Source organism: Anomaloglossus baeobatrachus, chromosome 8 (genome assembly GCF_048569485.1).
Source record: "Anomaloglossus baeobatrachus isolate aAnoBae1 chromosome 8, aAnoBae1.hap1, whole genome shotgun sequence".
Classification (NCBI taxonomy): domain Eukaryota; kingdom Metazoa; phylum Chordata; class Amphibia; order Anura; family Aromobatidae; genus Anomaloglossus; species Anomaloglossus baeobatrachus.
The window spans coordinates 6570-13821 of record NC_134360.1 but is presented as its reverse complement, the minus strand read 5'-3'; the positions used below and the strand labels follow the sequence as shown (position 1 = coordinate 13821).

The following is a 7252-nucleotide window of genomic DNA, read 5'->3' as shown; positions in this document are numbered from 1 at the left end:
AGTGTTGCCCGTCGAGGTTATGGTAGCACCTGACGTGGAAGAAGAGCTGCCCGCCGTGGCCACAGAAGAAATTCCACCAGCGGTGGAGGAAGAGCTGCCGGTGGTGCTGGAAGAAATGTCAATTGCGGAGAACCTGCCCATCATCAAAGAGCCGCCAGTGGTGGAGGAAGAGATGTCAATTGCGGAAGACCTGCCCATCATCGAAGAGCCACCAGTGGTGGAGGAAGAGCAACCCATCAGAGAGGATGTTCATGACTACAGGTCAGTGTAAATACATACAAGGAATTTAGTTTACAGTGAACCTGTCAGGTGCAGTATGCACCTAGAACCACAAGCTGTTCTGGGTACATATTGATATTCCCTGCCTTATTGTCCCTGTATCTAGTAGCATATATACAGATCTTTAGAAAATGTATTTCTCAAGATCTTTTATTATATGCTAATGGGTGCAGAGTCTAGTCGCAAGGGCGTTAGTTCCAGTGCTCATTCCGCCCTCTTAGCATGTTAGCACACCTGCAGGGGCGTGCTAACATGCTATTCAATGCAGCATCACCAGAGGTGACCCGTGTACCTGTTACCAGTGATCTGAATGCACACCACTTCCGGACATGCGCACTATGAAACAGTGTATGCCTCCCGGCTTCAGAGAGGTCTGGTGCGCATGACTGGAACTGCCGGGACTTCAGATCAGTGGGGACAGCGGACACAGGTACGCGCATAACCGCTGGTGATGCTGCATTGAATAGCATGATAGCACGCCCCTGTGGGTGTGCTAACCTGCTAAGAGGACGAAATGAGCGCAGGAACTAATGCCCTTGTGACTAGTCCCTTATAATTTACAGGACTGGTGAAGACGAAGAACCATCCACATCCACTGGCATATCGACACGTCACATGTCAGTTAATGTGGACAACGCACCCACCGCAGATCCTGAATGTGTGGATACTTCAGAGGATGTAGCGTCTTCTGTATCCAAAGTATCCAATGATGATGATGAGGCCAACGTTTCATCCAGTGAGGCAGATTCAAACTCAGAAACCAGTGAAGAAGAGAATGACAACGAGCCTAATGTAGAAGCTGAGACCACAGAAGGAGAAGAGAATCCCAGGAACACAGATGAGCATGGGGAGCAGTAAGACACCCTCTGTGTGTGTGTGTGTGTGTCTCTTTCTCTCTCTCTTTCTCCCTCTGTGTGTCTCTCCCCCTCTGTGTGTCTCTCTCCCTCTGTGTGTCTCTCTCCCTCTGTGTGTCTCTCTCCCTCTGTGTGTCTCTCTCCCTCTGTGTCTCTTTTTCCCTCTGTGTGTCTCTCTCTCCCTCTGTGTGTCTCTCTCTCCCTCTGTGTGTCTCTCTCTCCCTCTGTGTGTCTCTCTCTCTCCCTCTGTGTGTCTCTCTCTCCCTCTGTGTGTCTCTCTCTCCCTCTGTGTGTCTCTCTCTCCCTCTGTGTGTCTCTGCCTCTCTCCCTGCTCTCTTCCCACCCTGGTCTCGGTCTCCTACCTCTCCCTGCTTTCTTCCCACCCTGGTCTCTCTTGTACATACATATATGGGTTTGTTTGTTTTTTAATCAAGGTTGTAATCTGTTTCCTCCAAATTTATAGATCTTCAAGGATAAAATGGAGTGTTACTTTGAGGATCAAAATGCAAGAAGCAGGATTGTATAATCGCCATCCTTCATCCGATCCAATCCTACAAGGTTTTTCTGACTATTTACAAAACCACTGTAAACTGGAGAGGTACAAGCAAAATGTTGAAGATGTGTCGAGGTTTCTGTATTTTATGGACAAGCGCCGTGTGAGCCTCAACTTTGCAAAGAAGATTGAGAAAGCACGCTCATTCTTCATAAAGCTCAAAGACATTGGCCTGTGCAACCAAACCGCCTCCAACTACTTGAAGCATGTCCGGAGATATGTACACTACCTGCTGTTTGCGACCGATGTAACGTGGCAAAACAGAAAACGTTATAAGATCATGAAATATTTCAAGAACGTGATTATGGACATCCAGAAGACCTTTTCTAAGGGAATTGCAAAAGAGGTGGTTAGCAAAAGGTATGTCATGAGCTATCATTTATCCTTCCTGGGTATCCACAATTTTTTTTTTTTTTTGTTGTAATTTATTTCTCCCTTCCACCAAGGTTTTTTTTTTTTTTTTTTACCATCTTCACATTCTTTAATAGGCCTTACCTAACCATCACATTTATTAATCTTTATCTTAGATACCTGGAATTGCAGAAAAACGACAAAACACCAGAGCAATGTCGGGCGCTTTTGAATGTCGCAAAGCCAGCGTTCTTACAAGCCATCGAGGACGTCAAAGAAGGATCCCGAGATCAAGAGGCTCAGCTGAATATACTTTATTATCTTGAAGCCCTACTTGTACTACGACACTTGCAAAGACCAGGAGTTGCCAAAAATATGACCGTAAGTAAAAACCTGCTTCTCCTTATTGTCCTATAAAACCATCTGTCTCTCCAACTTTCCCATGTATTGATTCACAGGTTTCTGAGTGGACAGGAAGGATGCATTACTTGCATCAAAATCAAGAAGAACTGGCAGTTGTTGGCGTTAAATCCCATAAAACTGCTGCCCAACAAGTAGCGTGCTTTGTTCTCAATCAAGAAGAAGAGGAGGTAAGATTTTCCTGTCGTAGCGACAGCACACACATTAGGCCGAGGCCACACGGGGATTACTACGAGTCCTCGCATGACACTCGGCTCACGCTCGCAGCACAGCGGGAGCTGAGTGTCATGCGAGTGACACGCGACTGTGGTCCGATCACACCACAGCTGCGGAGGGGCGGGCACGCGCTGCAGAGGAGAGGAAGGGATTGGTCTCCCTATCTCCTCCATTGCTGGCTGATGCGAGAATCGCACTGCTGTTGCGTTACACCAGTTTAATGTGAGAGCAATGCGATGTTTCTCTCGCCCCCATAGACTTGAATGGGTGCAAGTGAAACAAGCTCGCAGAACACTCGCAGCATGCTGCGACTGTTTTCTCGGTCTGATTAGGGCTGAGAAAATAATCGCTCATGGGAGTTGCCCCATAGAGTAATATTGGTCCAAGTGGAATGAGTTGGTTTTTTTATCGCATTACACTCGCTCCGTATTACTCGCCGTTTATCTTAGACTTAAGAGGGGGATCCGCCCCACCAGGACAGTAAACCTAAATAATAAAAGGGTGGTACTTCTCCTCCGATGCAGTTGGCACAGAGGTGACTTTTCTATTCATTAAGATAACCCAGCGGTAGCCCCTCTCCTGCTCAGAAATCCAACTGAGCCTTAGAAGAGGTACCGTATTTTTACCCTGAAGTTTTCCTGTCCTGGTGGAGCAGATCCCTCTCTCATGTGGGCACTGTTGTGGACTCCAGTAAGAAATTGTCTTGTTGAAATCTTCTTACAGTAACATTCAAAAGCCCCATTCAAAATCTAACAAAGTGGTTTCTTTGTTTTTTTCCACAGTGGTTTAACGTTTACTTTTCAGAAGTGAGACCGGTGCTGGCCACACGAGACAGCCCGAATAACTTCTTCTTATCGACTTCAGGAATAAAAATTCATAACGTACCCAACGACCTTTATCGCTACCACAACAAGTAAGTGATAAGTCAAAAAACTATATTTTAAATATTGTGCCATGTATTTACGATCTACTCTATCCCTTTCTAGGTATAAACTTGAAAATATCTCCAGTCAGCTGGTCAGAAAAGTCTGTCAGACATGGACCGTGTCTAACCTGACAGAGAAAGAGAAGTATCTGTTCTCGAAATACTTAAGCCATTCAAACATGACAGCGGAGAGGAACTACAGGGAGAAAACCTTAGGGGACCTCTGTGAAGCATTCCAACTGGTTGCAGGAGCAGGCAGACCAAGGGAAACCCAGCCCAGCACCTCAAGGTAATTCATTGCAATGCAGATATGATTTCATATTTGTACATAAACTGTTGCCAGAAATTAAGTTTGTTTTCTGTATTCCCTACAGAGCTGCAGAAGGAAGCAGCAGAGAAGAGGAGCAAAGGGTCCAGGCCCAGGAAGTCGAAGCTACCAGTGCCCAACTTGAAGAAGTACCCGGTGACTCAAGTTTAAATCCAAGGTGGGTATACCTTTAAATCAGTGCCACAGGTCAATGTTTGCTGCGGAAAAAACAAGCACAGCGAGCATGTGATTTCTAGAAATCATGTCCACTATGCTTGTACTGTACAATGCAGTGTTTTGGAAGCAGCAGAAACACGCTACATCCCAAACGCTGCCAGCCCTGATCGTGGGCACGCACTCTAAGGGTAGAGTCACAATGGCGCATGACTCGCACGAGAGCAATGTGAGAGAAATTTGGCATTGCATTTGGCCCCATTTAAGACAATACAGCAGCTCACATCTGCAAGTTTTTTTTTTCTCAGCCCTAATTGGACTAAGGAAAAAAAAAAAAATCGCAGCATGCTGCCATGGTCTGTGAGTCTTTTCACTCGTCCATACAAGTCTGTGGGTGAGGGCGAAACATCGGACTGCTCTCGGATGTCATCCTAGTGCAGTGCGATATGCGCACAGGCTGACAATGGAAGAGAAGAGGGGATTAATCTCTCTCTCTTCCGCAGCTAGGATCTGCTCTCAGGAATGGATCACAGTGGCATGACACTCTGCTCACGCTTGGGTGTTGAGGAAAAGGAAACAGCCCGGGTAATAAGTGAATATGTTCATTGATGTCTTTAAACCACAAACCTGTTTTAACATAGGTATTCCTTTTTTTTCATTTAAAGAGATGACGACTGCAGGGATCCGCCCAGAAGAATGAAGCTTATCCCTAGGCTCATATTGAGGAGAATCGACGATTTAATTTTTCGTGTTTAAAAAGTTTATTAATTCCATGTTGTGCTTTTTTTCCCCATTTTAGGTCCAATACCAGGTGAATATTGTCTTATAAATGTACTGTTAACTATTTCTATTCTAGCTATAGGGACAAACTGGAGGTGATAAACGGCAGTGATGAAATTATTCTGACAAATGGAGGTTTGAATGGCATCGCCAATGACTACTAGTCAGATGTCTGAGCCGTTGTATTTCCCTCATGCCTTGTCTCTATAACTAGAATTCAAATAAACTTTACAAAATAAAAATGCACCAGAGGATACAGCCGTGCCAGAGGATACAGCCGTGCCAGAGGATACAGCCCACAACAGTGTCAGGTAAAATCTTGCAGCCCACCCTGCCCTGTCTGCACCGAGAACCCGCCGGCTGGGCACCAGTTTGCGCCAATAGCCAGCTGCAAAGGCCCCAAAAAACTCGTATTGTTTGTGGCCCTTGAATATTGCAGTGGGCCAGCATTGCTCTAAATGTCTCTGTGAAGGTAGCCAGAGAACAAGAATAATACTCAAGCCCTACCACCATAACTGCATTTCACCCAAGACCATCTTAGGCTCTGTGCCCACGCTGTGTTTGATGCTTTTTTCATGCAGATTTTGAGAATCTGCATCAAAATCTGCATATCTATCCTGTGGGCAGCAAAGTCTATGACAGGTCTCAAGTGCTGTGCTCACGTTGCTTTTTTTTCCCCCTTAAATTATGGGTCAGGCATCAAATCTGAAAGAGAAAAAAAACCCCAATATAATAGTACTTATAATATATAGTGTGTATTACTACGGTGAGAGCATTGGTGTATACAAATTTATATATGTGCATATGATGTACATTAAATAAGAGAAAACAAACAAACATGTCAAACTATAAACATTTTATTAAACTGAATAATTAAGCAAGGAAAAAGAAAAGAAAAGCGGGAACATAGACCATTCCGAGCTTGCAGTTTTCATTCTGTAGAAAGAAAAAAAGAAAAAATTAAATGTAGCACAGTGCAGAATACTATAAGATGTCTTTACAGAACCGAGTAACGGAAGATCCAGAGGCCCACTAAGCCAGCCAGAGAGAAGGGGACAGAGGGCAGGCAGAGACCCAGAGAGGAGGGCAGGAGAGACCCAGAGAGGAGAGAGGAGGGCAGGCAGAGACCCAGAGAGGAGGGAGGAGGGCAGGCAGAGACCCAGAGAGGAGGGAGGAGGGCAGGCAGAGGGCAGGAGAGACCCAGAGAGGAGGGAGGAGGGCAGGCAGAGACCCATGGAGGAGGGCAGGCAGAGACCCAGAGAGGAGGGAGAAGGGCAGGCAGAGACCCAGAGAGGAGGGAGGAGGGCAGGCAGAGACCCAGAGAGGAGGGCAGGCAGAGACCCAGAGAGGAGGGCAGGAGAAACCCAGAGAGGAGGGAGGAGGGCAGGCAGAGACCCAGGGAGGAGGGCAGGAGAGACCCAGGGAGGAGGGCAGGCAGAGACCCAGAGAGGAGGGAGGAGGGCAGGCAGAGACCCAGAGAGGAGGGAGGAGGGCAGGAGAGACCCAGAGAGGAGGGAGAAGGGCAGGAGAGACACAGAGAAGAGGGAGGAGGGCAGGCAGAGACCCAGAGAGGAGGGAGGGGGGCAGGCAGAGACCCAGAGAGGAGGGAGGAGGGCAGGATAGATCCAGAGAGGAGGGAGGAGGGCAGGAGAGACCCAGAGAGGAGGGAGGAGGGCAGGCAGAGGGCAGGAGAGACCCAGAGAGGAGGGAGGAGGGCAGGCAGATAGCCAGAGAGGAGGGAGGAGGGCAGGCAGAGACCCAGAGAGGAGAGAGGAGGGCAGGCAGAGACCCAGAGAGGAGGGAGGAGGGCAGGAGAGACACAGAGAGGAGGGAGGAGGGCAGGCAGAGACCCAGAGAGGAGGGAGGAGGGCAAGCAGAGACCCAGAGAGGAGGGAGGAGGGCAGGCAGAGACCCAGAGAGGAGGGAGGAGGGCAGGCAGAGACCCAGAGAGGAGGGAGGAGGGCAGGCAGAGACCCAGAGAGGAGGGAGGAGGGCAGGCAGAGACCCAGAGAGGAGGGAGGAGGGCAGGCAGAGACCCAGAGAGGAGGGAGGAGGGCAGGAGAGACCCAGAGAGGAGGGCAGGAGAGACACAGAGAGGAGGGAGGAGGGCAGGAGAGACACAGAGAGGAGGGAGGAAGGCAGGCAGAGACCCAGAGAGGAGGGAGAAGGGCAGGCAGAGACCCAGAGAGGAGGGAGGAGGGCAGGCAGAGACCCAGAGAGGAGGGAGGAGGGCAGGCAGAGACCCAGAGAGGAGGGAGGAGGGCAGGCAGAGACCCAGAGAGGAGGAAGAAGGGCAGGAGAGACCCAGAGAGGAGGGAGGAGGGCAGGAAAAGACCCAGAGAGGAGGGAGGAGGGCAAGCAGAGACCCAGAGAGGAGGGAGGAGGGCAGGAGA

At 48.8% G+C, this 7252-nt stretch overlaps 2 long non-coding RNA genes across 2 annotated transcripts; both read left to right on the top strand.

Moving 5' to 3' along the window:
• Nucleotides 1-3780: 3780 nt before the first annotated feature.
• LOC142249044 (uncharacterized) lies at nt 3781-4617 on the top strand. Its single transcript, XR_012724981.1, has 3 exons — nt 3781-3887; nt 3973-4083; nt 4583-4617. It is a non-coding gene; the product is annotated as an uncharacterized LOC142249044 (long non-coding RNA).
• On the top strand, nt 4612-5911 carry LOC142249043 (uncharacterized). The gene is made up of 3 exons (XR_012724980.1): nt 4612-4664; nt 4745-5170; nt 5863-5911. It is a non-coding gene; the product is annotated as an uncharacterized LOC142249043 (long non-coding RNA).
• The last annotated feature ends 1341 nt before the right edge of the window (nt 5912-7252 follow it).